Source organism: Neofelis nebulosa, chromosome 7 (assembly GCF_028018385.1).
Source record: "Neofelis nebulosa isolate mNeoNeb1 chromosome 7, mNeoNeb1.pri, whole genome shotgun sequence".
Classification (NCBI taxonomy): domain Eukaryota; kingdom Metazoa; phylum Chordata; class Mammalia; order Carnivora; family Felidae; genus Neofelis; species Neofelis nebulosa.
In genome coordinates this window covers 111,153,979-111,169,949 of record NC_080788.1, presented here as the reverse complement: position 1 = coordinate 111,169,949, position 15,971 = coordinate 111,153,979, and the positions used below count along the sequence as shown (strand labels likewise).

The 15,971-nt window shown below is 37.9% G+C and overlaps 1 long non-coding RNA gene across 1 annotated transcript in view; it reads right to left on the bottom strand.

Annotated features, from left to right (window-relative positions):
* Positions 1-15,971, bottom strand: part of LOC131517333 (uncharacterized) — a 69,961-nt gene that overhangs the window by 1,501 nt on the left and 52,489 nt on the right. The window contains exon 4 of the long non-coding RNA XR_009264528.1: positions 9,513-9,993. This is a non-coding gene — a long non-coding RNA (uncharacterized LOC131517333). The remainder of the gene's footprint in view (positions 1-9,512; positions 9,994-15,971) is intronic.

The following is a 15,971-nucleotide window of genomic DNA, read 5'->3' as shown; positions in this document are numbered from 1 at the left end:
ACACACTTCCTCCCTTGCTTTGTACCATCAAACTTGGTATGTTGTATATTTTTCAACTTCAGGAGGAGAAGTTTGCAATGATGCTGTCTCATTAGACCCTGAAAAATACCATAAAATTTGATTTATATTAGCAGAAAGGTGACAGCATGGTTACTAGAACCAATTGCTTAGATTTGAACCCTGGCTCACCTATTTATTTGCTGCACAACCTTGAGCAAGTTACTTAACTTCTCTGGGCATCAGTGTCCTCATTTGCAAATGGCATTATAATATCTATTTCTATCTATGAAATAATAGGTTGCTGTGAGCATTGAGTACAGTGCTTACAACAGTGGCATGGAACAAAAATCTCAGTATCCTCCTTATTGTTGGAATTGTTTCTATTAATATGTTAGAAAGTGACAAACTACTGCATTTATTTTTTTTTAATTTTTTTTTTAACGTTTATTTATTTTTGAGACAGAGAGAGATAGAGCATGAACGGGGTGGGTCAGAGACAGAGGGAGACACAGAATCTGAAACAGGCTCCAGGCTCTGAGCTGTCAGCACAGAGCCCGACGCGGGGCTCGTACCCACGAACCGCGAGATCGTGACCTGAGCTGAAGTCGGACGCTTAGCAGAATGAGCCACCCAGGCGCCCCAGCATTTCTTTATTTTTAAACACTTTATTGATGTATAATTTACAGAACATAAAATTCACCCATTTTAACAGTACCACTCAATGATTTTTAGTAACTATACCGAACTGTGCAACAATCACAATTCAGTTTTAGACATTTCTATCATCCTAAAAACTTCCCTTGGGTCCATTTATAGTTAATCCCCACTGCCATCCTCAGCCCTAACCAACCATGGATCTACTTTTTGTCTTTGTAAACTTGCCTTTTCTAAACATTTCATATAAATGGAATCATACAATGTATAGTCTCTGCGTTTGGTTTCTTCCACCATAGCATGAGGTTTTGAGGTTGGTCCATGCTGTAGTATATATTAATAGCTAGTTCCTTTTAAATGCTGAATAGTATTCCATTGCATGGAATTGTATTTACCCATTCACCACCCGATCAATGTTTGGGTTGTTTCCACTTTTTGGCTATTCTGAATAATACTGCTCTGAACATTCACATGCCAGTCTTTGTGTGGACAGATGCCTTCTGTTCTCCTGGGTGATATCTAGTAGTGGGATTGTTGAATCATATGGTACATCTGTTTAACTTTTTAAGTAATGGACAAATTGTCTTCTGAAGTGGCTGCACCATTTTACATTCCACCAGCAACGTATGGATTCCCCTTTTTCCACATCCTCACTAACACTTGGTATGGGTTGTCTTTTTCATAGACCTTCTAGTTAACGTGTAGTAATATTTTATTGTGGTTTCCATTTGCACTTCCCTACTGATTCATGATGTTAAACACCTTTTCATGAGTTATTAGCCATTTATAGATCTCCTTTAATGAAATATCTGTTCTTCTATACGTTTTTTAAAAATGTTTATTTACTTATGTTTATTTTTCAGAGAGTGCGAGTGGGGGAGGGGCAGAGAGACAGGGGGCAGAAGATCTGAAGCAGGCTCTGCACTGACAGCACAGAGCCTGATGCGGGGCTCGAACTCAGGAGCCATGAGATCGTGACCTGAGCCAAAGTTGGATGCTCAACGATTGAACCACCCATCACCTCTTATTTATTTATTTATTTATTTATTTAGAGAGGGAACAAGTGCAAGTGGAGGCGGGGCAGAGAGGAAAGGAGAAAGAATCCCAAGTAGGCTCTATGCTGTTAAGTGCAGAGCATGACCAGATGCTTGAACCCACGAACTGTGAGATCATGACCTGAGCCGAAATCAGGTCAGATGCTTAACCGACTGAGCCACCCACGTGCCCCCTATTCATTTTTTAAAAATGTTTATTTATTTTTGAGAGAGAGAGAGCACGTGGAAACAGGGGAGGGGCAGAGAGAGAGGGAGACAGAGAATCAGAAATGGGATCTGCACAGAGAGCAGAGAGCCCACAATGGGGCTTGAATTCATGAACCGGGAAATCATGACCTGAGCCGAAATCAAGTCAGATGCTTAACCGACTGAGCCACCCAGACGCCCCACCATTCATTTTTTAATTGAGTTGTTTGGTATCTTTTTAATGACTTGCAAGAGTCGATATGGAATGCTTCTCCATTTATTTAGATCTTATTTAATTTCTCTCTGCCAGTTTGTAGTTTTCAGTGTATAACACTTGCATTTCTTTTCTTAGTTTTTCCTAAGTATTTTTATTCTTTTTGAAATCATAGTAAAAGGCATCATTCATTTTTAGATCGTTCATTGTTAATAGGTAGAAATACACTTGATTTTGGTATACTGATCTTATATCCTATAACCTCAAATAGATCCATTATTAGTTCTAATATTTTTTTTTGGATTTGTTAAAGTTTTCTATATAGAAGGTTGTTACATCATTTACAAATAAAGACAGTTTATTTCTTCACTTCCAATCTGACTGACATTCATTTTTTTGTTGCCTGATTGTGGTGGCTAGAATCTCTGGTTACATCTTGAATAGAAGTGGTGAGAACAGATATCCTTGCCTTTTTTTTTTTTTTTATGTTTATTTTTATTTTTGAGAGAGAGAAAGGGAGGGTGAGAGAGTGAGAGGGACAGAGGATCCAAAGTGGGCTCCATCCTGACAGCAGCGACTGTGGGTTAACAGTGTTAAAGACTATACTTTTGCTGATTTTCTGTCTAGTTATTATTTTAGTTTTTGAGAGTAGGATATTAAAGTTTCCAGTTATTATTGTTGAATTCTATTTCTCCTTTCAATTTTCTGTTTTTGCTTCATATATTAAAAGGTCCATTAGATGTATATATATATACATGGTTTTGGTTTTGGTTTTTGAGAGAGAGAGACTGCATGCATGCACGCATACAAGCAGGGAAGGGGCAGAGGGAAAGAAGGAGAGGGAAGCTTAAGCAGGTTTCATGTTTAGAGCAGAGTCTGACCTCACAACCAAGAGATCATGACCTGAGCCAAAATCAAGAATCAGATACTTAACCGACTGAGCCACCCAGGGGCCCCAATGTATATATGTTTTTAATTGTTTATCTTCCCAATGGACTGTTTGTGTTATCATTATAATGTCTCTTTTCTCCTATGGGAACAATTTGTTTGGTCTTAAAAACTATTTTGTCTGATATTTTAGCCACTCCATCTCTCTTATGGTTACTTTTTGCATCATTCTACTTTCAACCTGTTTGTATTTATCTTTGTCTATGAAAGTGTGTCTCTTATAGACAGCATGTAGTTGGAGCCTATTTACTTATATCTCTGCCTTTTAATTGGACTGCTTAATCCATTCACATTTAATATAATTAGTTTTGTGGTTAGATTCATGCCTGCCATTTTTCTATTTGTTTTCTTCAGGTCTCATGTCATTTTTGTTCCTATGTTCCAACTTTATTGGCTTATTTGCATTAAACAAATATTCCTTGGCATACCATTTTAATTCCTTTGTTCATTTCTAAGCTATTTTTTGAGTTGTCATGGTTCCTCTAAGATTTATGACATGTATCTTTATCATAATTTACTTCAGGTTTATACTGATCATTTCCAGTAAATATGGCCAGATCATGAAAGGCCTTGCATACCATGCTTAATCAGTGGGAAAGGGGGCTGGTGGGGCACAATTATTTTAAAGTATAAAGAGACATGGTCACATTTGCATTTCAGAGTGCTCTAACAGAAATGTAGACGATCAATTTCAGGGAGGCACCACTGGACAAATCAGAGCTCTCTCGGTGATCCTCCCCTTGAGTTTTTCTTGATTTCCCAATGTGGTTTCTGTGCATTCTTACATGGGGTCAGGAGTCAGACCCTTAAGCCTGTACACATTCTATCTTTAGCTTGTAAAGCTCCAAAGTAATGAACTCCAACTGCTGGGAACTCGCTCTGGGTAAAGTTATGCAAGGCAATGCTCAATTATTCAGAAGTCATCCACTGAATTGCATATAATTAGATCCACAGTATCTCTGTCTCATTCCTTCTTCCTGCCTTAATCTTATTTATTGGTTGATTAATTCCTTCATATTATGTATAAAGAAAAAAAAAAAAGCCAGGGTGAGTATGCTTTCCCTTTTCATAGTTTGAGTGAAAAATGGAAAAGAGTTTTAAACTAAGAGTTCAAATGAAATTTGTGGCCATCAGTGTATTGTTACTAACCTTTAGCCTACCCTCTAGAATAGATTATAATTTTTTTTCTCTTTTCAATTTTCATTAACTTTCTGGTCACCAGAATAGCCGCTCTAAAAACATATTAATAATGTAAATTAATAATGTGCTTAATTTTCAATTAATAAGGCATACATTTACTTTTGTTTTAATAGGTTTATTTCAGATGAGACTATTTGAAGCTCCTCAAAACCCCCACTTGAGGGGTAATTTTGAATAAAATTTATACAGGCAGGAAATAGTAAGCAATTGATAGTAACACTACCTAAGAGTGTTAACTGAACTGATATATCTTGACGATAAATATGCAAGATATTCTCTGTCTGGTTTTTTTGTTTGTTTTTTAAGTAGGCTCCATGCCCAATGTGGGGCTTGAACTCATGACCCTGAAATCAAGAGTTGTGTGCTCTACGGACTGAGCCAGCCAGGGGCCTCAAAATATTCTCATTTTGAGTGAATGACTTGGACAGTCCATGCATCAAACTTGAAAATTACATGCAATTAGGAGCTCCTGAGTGGCTCAGTTGGTTAAGGGTCCAACTCTTGGTTTCAGCTCAGGTCATGATCTCACAACTCATGAGTCCTGCATCTGGCTCTGTGCTGACAGCGCAGGGCCTGCTTGGGATTCTCTGGCCCCCTCTCTCTCTGCCCCTCCCCTGCTCATGCTCACTCTCTGTCTCTCTCAAATATAAATAAATAAAAATTAAAAAAAAAAAGAAAGAAAGAAAACGACACACAATTAGACCGAATGCTAATACACTGGCTGGTAGTCTAGGGATCCAAACAGATTCAGAAGGCTAAAATAATGAGGCAAAATAAGAGAGCTAAAATTTAACACATATGAACATTGTGCCAATTATGAATGAGTTTGACTATATATAATGGAAAGCCTAAATTTATAATAGCTTAACCAAACAGGCAGTATTCATAAGAAGAAAGTGTGGTAGTACCCCAAACTCTTCAGACAATGCCTGGAAGGTGGTGTTCCCACTGTAGGATTCTCAAACTGAGTCATGCTCTTAGGAGGTCATTAGAACGGTGATAGGATTCAAATCCATGTCTATGAAAAATATTTGGAGAGAGTTAGGTATTTATCCTGGGGGGGGGGGGGCGGAAATGCTTATTGTCCCATCTTGGGAAAGGAGAATCAGATTTTCTCTGTGCTACTCCAGATGGCAAAAATAGGACCAATTGATAGTCATGGCAGAGAGGCAGATTTCAGTTCAAACTGAGTTTTTAACGTTAGAACACTCTGGAAATAAAATAAGTTATTCAAGGAGCTAAATTTCTAGTAATAACAAAAATAATGGCAATAACTTACTGAGGGTTTATAATGTACCAGATACTTACATGAATTAATTTATTTTATATTCAAAATTACTCTAGAAGAAACTACTATTATCCTTGTTTCACAGATAAGGAACTCCATTTATTTGCCCCAGGCCAGACAGCTAGAAAGCAGAAGACGTGAATCCATGGAGTCTGACTCCAAAGCTGGAGTTCTGACCTGCTCTGTGTGCAGGCAGAGGCTTGCTGACTAATGGTATGGGTGAAGTAGGGTGAAAGGTGTCAGATATGGATCAAAGCCTGGCTAGGACGAGGTAACTTACATGAGACTAATAGCTACATTCATCGAACACTTGCTGGGTGTCAGGCACGGGACTAAAAATTTCACGTACATTAAGAGATAATGCAGCAGGAGCACGCAATGGTGCATTCAGTACACACTCAAGTACCATAAGCTGCTATGACCACTTTTGAGCCTCTCAGCAGCTTTATTAGATGAGCATTATTGTATCTACTTTGCTAACAGAGAAAGTGATAACTTGAGAGATGAAGTAAATTATCCAACGTCAGGTGACAGTGCCAGTAAAGCTGGCAGGTGACTCAGGATACTACAGCTCTAGCCTTTCCACTAAGCCATGTTTCACCAGAATACCGACGCTTGCAACCTGGAAGTTTTAGGGTTCTGTGAAACCAGGAAGCAAATAATAACTTTAACAACAACAACAACATCTATACAGACTTAGATAAATCTTGCAAATTGGTAGGCCATTAGCTATTTGAGGTTAAACCTTAAAGAGTATAATAAGTACATACCAGAAGTGCAGTGAAATGAGATAGGTTGTGTTTTAAAAATTTTCAAACTCACTATTTATCAGCGAAAGATAATTTTCCTGGCTCTTCTCTCTACAAATACCACCCAGAAATTCTCATATGCCGATAAATGAAGAGAAGTTTCAAATTAGAATTGTGATCATGAGTTGAAGCCAATGGCCTTCAAGGATCAGAGCTGAATAGAAGCGGAAGAGGCTAGGGTCTAAAAGCCCTTGAGGAAACAGGGCCTGAGACGGTCACTGCAGACGGAGACTATGCACAGGGTAGAGCTGTAAATGAGCTCTCTGCATAAAACTGGCAGCCAGACAAGCTGTTCTGCCTTCAAAACAGAAGAAAAAACAAAAACAAAAACAGGGAGTAGAAAAACTCCACCTGTTGGTGTGTGTAGACACATACAGGGACACAAGCTAGCAGGCTGGGCCATGGAGGGAAAAGGAGCCACTAAGAGAAACCGAGACCAAAGCCGCTGCAGGAAGTGGCTGTAGGACAAATTTGTATTGTCTTCAAGGTGACAAAATCACCGTGGGAGGATGGAAGGAAGGGAAGGGAACGATGAATGCCTATCTGGTGGGTGAAGGGAAAACAAAGAGTTGGGTCCCCATCTCCCATAGTTAGAAACCAATAAATAGTTTATAAAACTGAAAAACCAAGAAATAACAATTAAGCATGCTATTTAGAGACATGGCAGTAAACATCAAAATATTTAGCTGTACGAGATGAGAGTAGTTGCTTCTGAAAAGTGGGTAATGGGGAGGAGGAGGCGAGGGTATTGCTATTTTTCTTAACAAAGCTTGTTGAATTACTTGACTCTTTATAAATAGAGTGCATGTAGAGGTGCCTGGGTGGCTCAGTTAAGTGTCCAACTCTTGATCTCTACTCAGTTCATGATCTTGTGATTCCTGGGATGGAGCTCCACATTGGGCTCTGCACCAATGGCACAGAGCCTGCCTAGGATTCTCTCTCTCTCTCTCTCTCTCTCTCTCTCTCTCTCAAAATAAATGAATAAACTTCAAACAAAGTGCACTGTGTACTATTGATAATGATTTAAAAAAAAACTTTACTAAAGCTTCCTATTTGTTTGGGTTTATTCAATCTTGTAGATTTTTATGAACAGATTTTTCATGCTAGACACACATGGTCTTTTTTTGGATCATTCTAATTCCTTCAAGTAATCCTTCCCTAGAAGCAGTTCAGCAGAGATAAAATCGCTTCATGAACAGGTTTGAAGTCACAATTGTAAATATTCATATTATCAGGCAGCGTTAATCCTAAGTAGATCCTGAATATGAGGCATACTAGCTTGGATTAAGAGTGAAAATAAAGGGAGCTTTTTTTCCCTAACTTCCCAGCATTTCCAAAACAACAACATTTGAGGAATAGAGAATGGTGGGACTGTCAATATAGAGGGGTTTGTGATCCTTAAGAATATGCATCACCATATTCTTATATGGTGATGAGTATATCATATTGAGTATAGCAACCTGCCACTGAATTTAGCAGATACACATACACACGCATGCACATACTGATACACTATAGATACACATTTTAACTTTGATATAATTACAAATTTACAAAATTTACAACAGTCTAAGGAACTTCCATATAACCAGCAGACTTGCAAATTATTTAAATTTTGCACCACTTAATCATTCTCTCTCTCTGACCTATATTTAATTTGTTTGTTTGTGCATACACAGGCATACACATATATGTATGTATATTCTTTCTGAACCATTTAAAATTAAGTTGTTACCAGGTTAGAGGGCAACTGTGCCCTTACCCCTACACACTTTTTGTATATTTTCTAAGAACAAGGACATTCTCTTATGTAACCAGTACAATGACCTAAATCAGAAAGTTTAATATTGATATACTATTACCTAATCTGAAGTCCATATTGTCCAAACTAATGTGCTTCATAGCTATTTCTTTTTCCTTGTCCACAGTCCAACCCAGAATGCCATATTGTATTTAGTTGTGACTACTCATTGGTCTCTTTTAATCTAGACTAGTTCCTCAATGTTGAGAGTATAGACCAGATATTTTACAAAATGTCATTCAATCTGAATGTCTGTTGTTTCTCATAATTAAATTCATATTAGATATTGGGACATAATTCAATATTATTCCAATATTGTTAATGTTAACTTTACTAAGTGAAAGTAGTGGTCAAGACATTACTTCATTGTAAAGTTAATATTTTTCTCTACACAAATATTAAGTAATTTGTTTAAAAAATTTTTTAAATGTCTATTTATTTTTGAGAGATAGACAGCGTGAGCCGGAGACAGGCAGAGAGAGAGGGAGACACAGGATCCTAAGCAGGCTCCAGGCTCTGAGCTGTCAGCACAGAGCCCGACAGGAGGCTCAGACCCACAAACTGTGAGATCATGACCTAAGCCGAAGTTGGATGCTTAACTGACTGAGCCACCCAGGCGTCCCTACTTTAATAATTTTAAATGACAAATTAAATTTCTTAAATAGATACAGGACCACTCTGTTTCCTTTCATATTGGGCTGGTTGTAGTAAGTTGTGTTTTGCAGGGAATTTCCTCTCAATTATCCAATTTTAAAAATGATAGTTGTTTATAATATCCCCTTATTATCCTATCAAAGTCTGTAGGATCTGTACTAAAAACCCTGCCTCATTCTTGATATTGATAAATCTGTGTCCTCTCTATTTCTTTTTTTTAAAGTTTATTTACCTATCCCAATTTACTTTCAAATAATATTTTTACCCCTTCACATAGAATGTAAGAAACTTATAAAGCTATGCATCCACTTCTTTCCTGTCTTTACGCATCATTGTTACACTTTTTACTTCTACATATATTATGAACTCTACATTTTAATTGTCTTTTATTTAAATAACAAGTGGCTTTTAAATTGGGTGCCTGGGTGGTTCAATCGTCTAAGTGTCTGACTTCGGCTCAGGTCATGATCTCACGGTTTGTGAGTTTGAGCCCTGCATCGGGCTCTGTGCTGACAGCGCAGAACCTGGATCCTGCTTTGCGTTCTGTGTCTCCCTCTCTCTCTGCCCCTCCCCTGCTGATGCTTTGCCTCTCTCACTCTCTCTCTCAAAAATGAACATTAAAAAAAAAAAAAAAAACATTAATAAACATTAAAAAATCAAATACAATGAGGAAAAAGTATTTTATATATACCTACAAATTTACCTTTTCTGGCACTCTTTATCCTTTTGTGAAGATCCAAATTTCCACACTATATCATATTCCTTCAAGTCTGCTGGTGATGTATTCTCTCAGCCTTTGTCTGAAAATGTCTTTGTTATGCCTTCAAATTTTGAATGATACTTTTGCCAAACATGGATGCTCCGCGGTATTCTGGAAACTGGTGAGTGTTGTTCTATTAGACTCAAATTCTGAACTCTGTCTCCTCTATGGTCACCAGCAATGGTAATCTCTGCCTAGACCTCCTGTTAGCCTGCTTCTTCTAGCTGTGCTGCTTGGCGTTTCTCCCATGAATGTGCAGAACAGAAGTCAAAGACTTGGGCTGAATCTATATGCAGAATTCACTACTCCTCCTATGTGGTCATCTGCTTTCTAGAGTCTTCACTTTTCAGCCATTCTGACAGCCTCAGAGACTAGCCTTTTGCTTGAGTTCTAACTGCTCCACTCTGCAGGACTGGGGAGTGCCCTCAAGAAAAAAGCCATAAAAATTGCAGATTATATTCCAGATTCCAGTGTGACTTTCCTTCTTTTAAGGGTCAACTTCTCTCTAGTTTCCAGCAGCTTTGGTCACTCTCCAGTGCCTTCAAGTACGTATTAATTATACTTTAATTATACTTTATCGAAGGCTGAAAATTGTTATCTATGGGAGCATTGGTTCAATGTGAATTACTCTACCATTATGAAAACAGTAATATGAATAATTAAAAATTATACTTTCTTTGAGTCTTTCAAATTTGAGGTTGTGTGACTGCTATAGGTAGAAGACACGTCTCACTTAGTAATAACTTACTTTCTGGGAATGTAATAGGAAATATGGTTTCTCATGATTCTCATTCTGAATTGCAAGACTGTCCTCTCTTCTGACAAAGTACTCTGTCAAAGCAGTCAAGTGCAAACTCTTTCAGTTGTGAGCCATCCTTCTCATCAAAAACCTCATGATGTACCTTCCTTGTTTTCTCCATTTGTTAAATAAAGAAGAATTTTCCACTCCCTTCTAGATAGTTCTATTTTATTAGTTTTATATGTTGGGCTATTGTGCATGATTTTGTGTAAAGGAAGGGTTCAGCTGTTAAAAAGTTTATAAATCTGAGTCTAAATAATCTTTAATAGTTTCTAAAATTCAATAATTAATATATTTTAGTTTGTTCAACTATAAAGATTGGTATGTGTGTAGAAAAATAACCTTTTGCACAGAAATTCCTATTCCTGGGGCACCTGGGTGGCTCAGTTGGTTAAGCGTCTGACTTCAACCCAGGTCATGACCTCGCAGTTGGGGAGTTTGAGCCCCGCATCAGGGTCTCTGCTGTCAGCGTGGAGCCCACTTCAGATCCTCTGTCCCCTTTCTCTCTGCTCCTCCCCTGCTTGTGTGCACACTCTCTCTCAAAAATAAAATGAACATTAAAAAAAAAAAAAGAAATTCCTATTCCTAAGTGATCTCCTTCAATGTGCTGCCTACTTGATAGCAGGTAGAATCATTTATCAACAAAATACTCCTCTGATTTATTTCTATTTGAGCTTATTCAAGGATCCATAATGCAAAACTCCCTTTATTACTAATAATTTTGCCATCAATATTGCTAGTCTGTACTGTATGATATTTTCATAATAGTAATTGAACTAAAGGACAAAGAAAAGATTTTGAGAATTCTGGGAAATGTGTACTGTTCACAGCAAATGTTACTTATACTTAGTTCAAAGGCATGTGTGCAGCCGTATGATGGACTAAGACTTACATAACAGTTTAGAGCTGTAACTGTGCTAACCTTACATCAGACACATTTACAAAAGACTGTCATTGCCCACAGTTTCATGCAATCGATTTTCTGATTTGTTTTAAGTTTCAGAGTTGTTAATGTCTGGATATTCCTGTTTATACGGAAGGTGGAGATTTCTACTTTGTGTTATGGAACTCATTAGTCGCCTGCTATCATCTTAATCAAGAAAAATAAATATTGTAATAAACATTCATGTAAAGCCTCCAGTGAACTAAGAGCTATTTGAATGAAAAACAATATGCTGATATAGGTCAGAATGTTCCCTCCCCCTTGGTATGCTTGCTAATTTACTGAATGCATTCTGAGGTCTTTTTTTTTTTTTAATGTTTATCTATTTTTGAGAGAGAGAGAGAGAGAGAGAGAGAGAGAGAGAGAGAGAGAGAGAATGAGCAAGGGAGGGGCACAGAGAGAGGGAGACACAGAATTAGAAGCAGGCTCCAGGCTCCGAGCTGTCAGCACAGAGCCCCATGCAGGGCTTGAACCCATGAAACGCGAGACCATGACCTGAGCTGAAGTCGGACGCCAAACGACTGAGCCACCCAGGCGCCCCCTGAAGGCTTTTAATGGTAAAGGAAAATTATGAGGTGTTCTTTTTAGTGTGTTAACCGAGAGCACAATGCTTGTCTTCAGCCCACGTACAAAAGCTAGTATAGTATCTGGTCAAAAATACTGGTAGAGATTCCCCCTCCTACTTTGTAAGCTTCTTGGAGACACTGACCACATCATATTAATCTTTGTGATTCTGTCAGGTACCTTACATGTTGCCTTGCATTTTGGCAGGTGGCCAGCCAATGTTTGTTGAATAAATCCATCTTTATTTTGTAAATTTTTCCATAAGTCAAGTTGTTCAGGTAACAGGAAAATTTTAGGTCCTGATAGCCTTTTATGTTCAGGACATTATTGTCGTTGCCATTCTTATCTCTGCTACTGATGCAATAACTTAAACCCACCTACCAAACCATGCTATTTTAGCAATTAAAGCCTTCTCTCTTTCCTTTAGTTTCCTAAACTGTAAAATGAGGAAGACATCTTCTAGTGATACTTGATAATCAACTGAATGGCTATGTTACCAATGGCAAGTAGCACAAACACAAAGCATTAATAATTCCATTATAGTTGTAAGACTCATATGAGTGGTCAGGATCTTTAATTCTATCATCATATTGCAAAAACAAGATGAGCTCAGCTTAAACAAGAGATTCTTCTGTCAGAAGGGTAATACCAGATAATCCCAGGTAAACACACCGGTGTCTGCATTTTTCAGTGAAAACGAAAGTCTGTTGCTTTAGACGTGATGATCTTCCTCTTTACAAAATATTAACAATAGCCTATTTTAAAAATGCAAAACAGCTATTGCTGGTATGTAGCTTGTTGGTGATAAAAAGTACAGTTTTTAGACTTAAAACTAACATGTAGTAAGAATGTCAGAAGCAAAGACCAAGAAGTCAGAAAACTCAAAGTATGTCTTGGTATTGGATCCGGGAGCTGAGCCATGTCACTGCAGTAAATGAGGTGGTAGGAAAGAAGCTGCGAAAGGTCCAATGGGATCAGACTAGGGAGGAGCTTAAATCCTCTATTACACAAGCTATCATACTCCATGCTATGGTGAACAGGAAGCCTTGGTTTTGTTTGGAGCAGGGATCTGGTTGTTAAGGATACCATAACAGGAAAGCTAGTCTCATAATGATGTGAAACAGAGACCAGGAGGAAGGTGGTAATCCTTACTCTCACAGAATAGAAAATTAAATCAATACTTTCTATTTTTCCTTATTACTATGAAATATATCATAGATGAAAGAGTAGAATACAATATATAGTTTAAGGAATAATAAACACCAGAATTACTTTCTAAATACACGTTTGCTACTTACGTATATATTCCTATGTCATATTTTTTTTTAGTTTTTCTTGTCCTTGATGTTATACATTGGAATCATATTTTAAGTATTTTTCTGTGATAGCTTTTTCGCCCATTCAGTATTTTGAGGTTCTCATCCATATTTATGCTTATAGCTGTGGTTCATCCTTTTCATCATTGCATAGTATTTCATTATTTGAACACACCAAGTTTTATCCTTTAATAATGTTTCCAGGTTTTTGGTAACATGAACAGTGCAACTAAGAATTTCTTGCACATGCCTGCTAGTGTATATTAAAAGATTCTCTGGGGTAAATACTTAGGAATGGAATGCCAGATCACTAGAAATGGTATTTTCTTTTTTTTCCTTTCTCTCCTTTTTTTTTTTTCAACTTACGAGGCAATACTAAATTGTTACCCAAAGTCAATATCAACTTTACAGTCCCATCAGGGCATTATGAGAGCTTCTGTGGCTCCACTTCCTCATCAACATCAAAAATTGACTGATTTTTAACTTTTAGCCAATCTGGTAGGCATGAAATGGTAGCTCACTGGTTTTAGCTTGTATTTCTCTGTTCTCTAATGAGGTTAAGAATCTTTCCATGTATATAAAACTACCCTACGACCCAGCAATTGCACTACTAGGCATTTATCCAAGGGATACAGGTGTGCTGTTTCGAAGGGACACATGCACCCCCATGTTTACAGCAGCACTATCGACAATAGCCAAAGTATGGAAAGAGCCCAAATGTCCATCGATGGGTGAATGGATAAAGAAGATGTGGTATATGTATACAATGGAGTATTACTCAGCAATCAAACAGAATGAAATCTTGCCATTTGCAACTACATAGATGGAACTGGAGGGTATTATGCTAAGTGAAATTAGTAAGTCAGAGAAAGACAAAAATCATATGGCTTCACTCATATGAGGACTTTAAGACACAGAACAGATGAAAACAAGGGAAGGGAAGGAAAAATAACACAAAAACAGGGAGGGGGACAAAACATAAGAAACTTTTTTTTTTTTTTTAATTTTTTTTCAACGTTTTTAATTTATTTTTGGGACAGAGAGAGACAGAGCATGAATGGGGGAGGGGCAGAGAGAGAGGGAGACACAGAATCGGAAACAGGCTCCAGGCTCCGAGCCGTCAGCCCAGAGCCTGACGCGGGGCTCGAACTCACGGACCGCGAGATCGTGACCTGGCTGAAGTCGGACGCTTAACCGACTGCGCCACCCAGGCGCCCCAAGAAACTCTTAAATATGGAAAACAAATAGAGGGTTACAGGAGGGGATGTGAGGGGGGAATGGGCTAAATGGGTAAGGGACACTAAGGAATCTACTCCTGAAATCACTGTTGCACTATATGCTAACTAACTTGGATGTAAATTAAAAAAAAATAAAAAAGAATCTTTCCATGTTTATTGGGGCAACTGGGTGGTATACTCATTTAAGCGTCCAACTTCAGCTCAGGTCTCGATCTCACAGTTTGTGGGTTTGAACCCCATGTCAGGCTCTGTGCTGACAGCTCAGAGTCTGGAGCCTGCTTCAGATTCTGTGTCTCCCTCTCTCTCTGCTCCTCTTCTGCTTATACTCTCTCTCTCAAAAACAAATAAATATTAAAAAAAAATTTTTTTTTTAAAGAATATAGTTAATTGTGAGGTGCTTTTAAAAAATAAAAAGAATATTTCCATCTTTATTGCCCATACCTGCTCCCTCTACTGTGAAAAATCTAATCATATAATTTGCTCACTTTCCAGTTGTTTTGTATTTCTTTTTTCATCTACCAGGCCACCTCTGTCTTACATCAGGTTTCCATTTATCCATGGATCTGTTTCTAGCAGCTGTTTTCTGGAAAATTCATTTTTCACTTACTTGAATACTTAAGACTAGTCAACTAAAAAACTATTTTTTTAAAGTAATCTCTGTACCCAACATGGGCTCAAACTCACAACCCCAAGATCAAGAGTCATATATGCTCCACCGACTGAGCCAGCTAGGTGTTCCCTAAAAAGCTATTTTTAATGAAAGCCACAATTGATGAATATAGAACAGTTTCTTTTTTCTTCTTTCTTTTCTTTTAATTTACCAGAAAGTCTTGAAAATATTTAATAATCACTAAGGATTAGTGTGCCACCAGAGGGAGCTCAAAGGGGTCCCTGAATTGTATAGCACGGTGTTCATGCATACACAGAATAAGGGAGTCTAGCTTACTGAGCATTTGCTGAATAATTTTCAGTATAACTTACATCAAAATCTTGGAGTTTTAAAGCATTTTTGGGGCACCTGGGTGGCTCAGTCGTTAAGCATCTAACTTTGGATCTCAGAGTTTGTGAGTTCAAGTCCCCACAACAGGTGAGCTTGAACCCCCTATCAGGTAAACTCTAGCCTGATCCAGTGAGCACAAGCCCCACTTCAAGTGAGTCCCCTGCTTCTCTCTCTCTCTGCCCCTCGTTCACTTGTGCCCTCTCTCTCTCTCAAAACAAACAAATAAACTTATACCATATCCTTTAAAGAAAAAAGAGAGAAAGCATTTTTGTAGCGTGTCCCACCTTTCCCTCTAATATTTCACTATTTTTATTTCATTTTCCCATATCACTATGGCACAATAAGACACATCGTTAGATTAAATAACTTGTTTGGTATTGCATTTAGAATTTGTAATGTTCCTCCTGATTCTCTATTAAAGTTTCTGCAACCATTGCAGTCTTGACCCTTCCCTAGACTCTGTGACCAATTCAGAAAGTGAGAAGTTTAGTACATTAGCTCTAGTCACTTCCTACAAATGAAGCTTGTCCCATTCCAGCCTT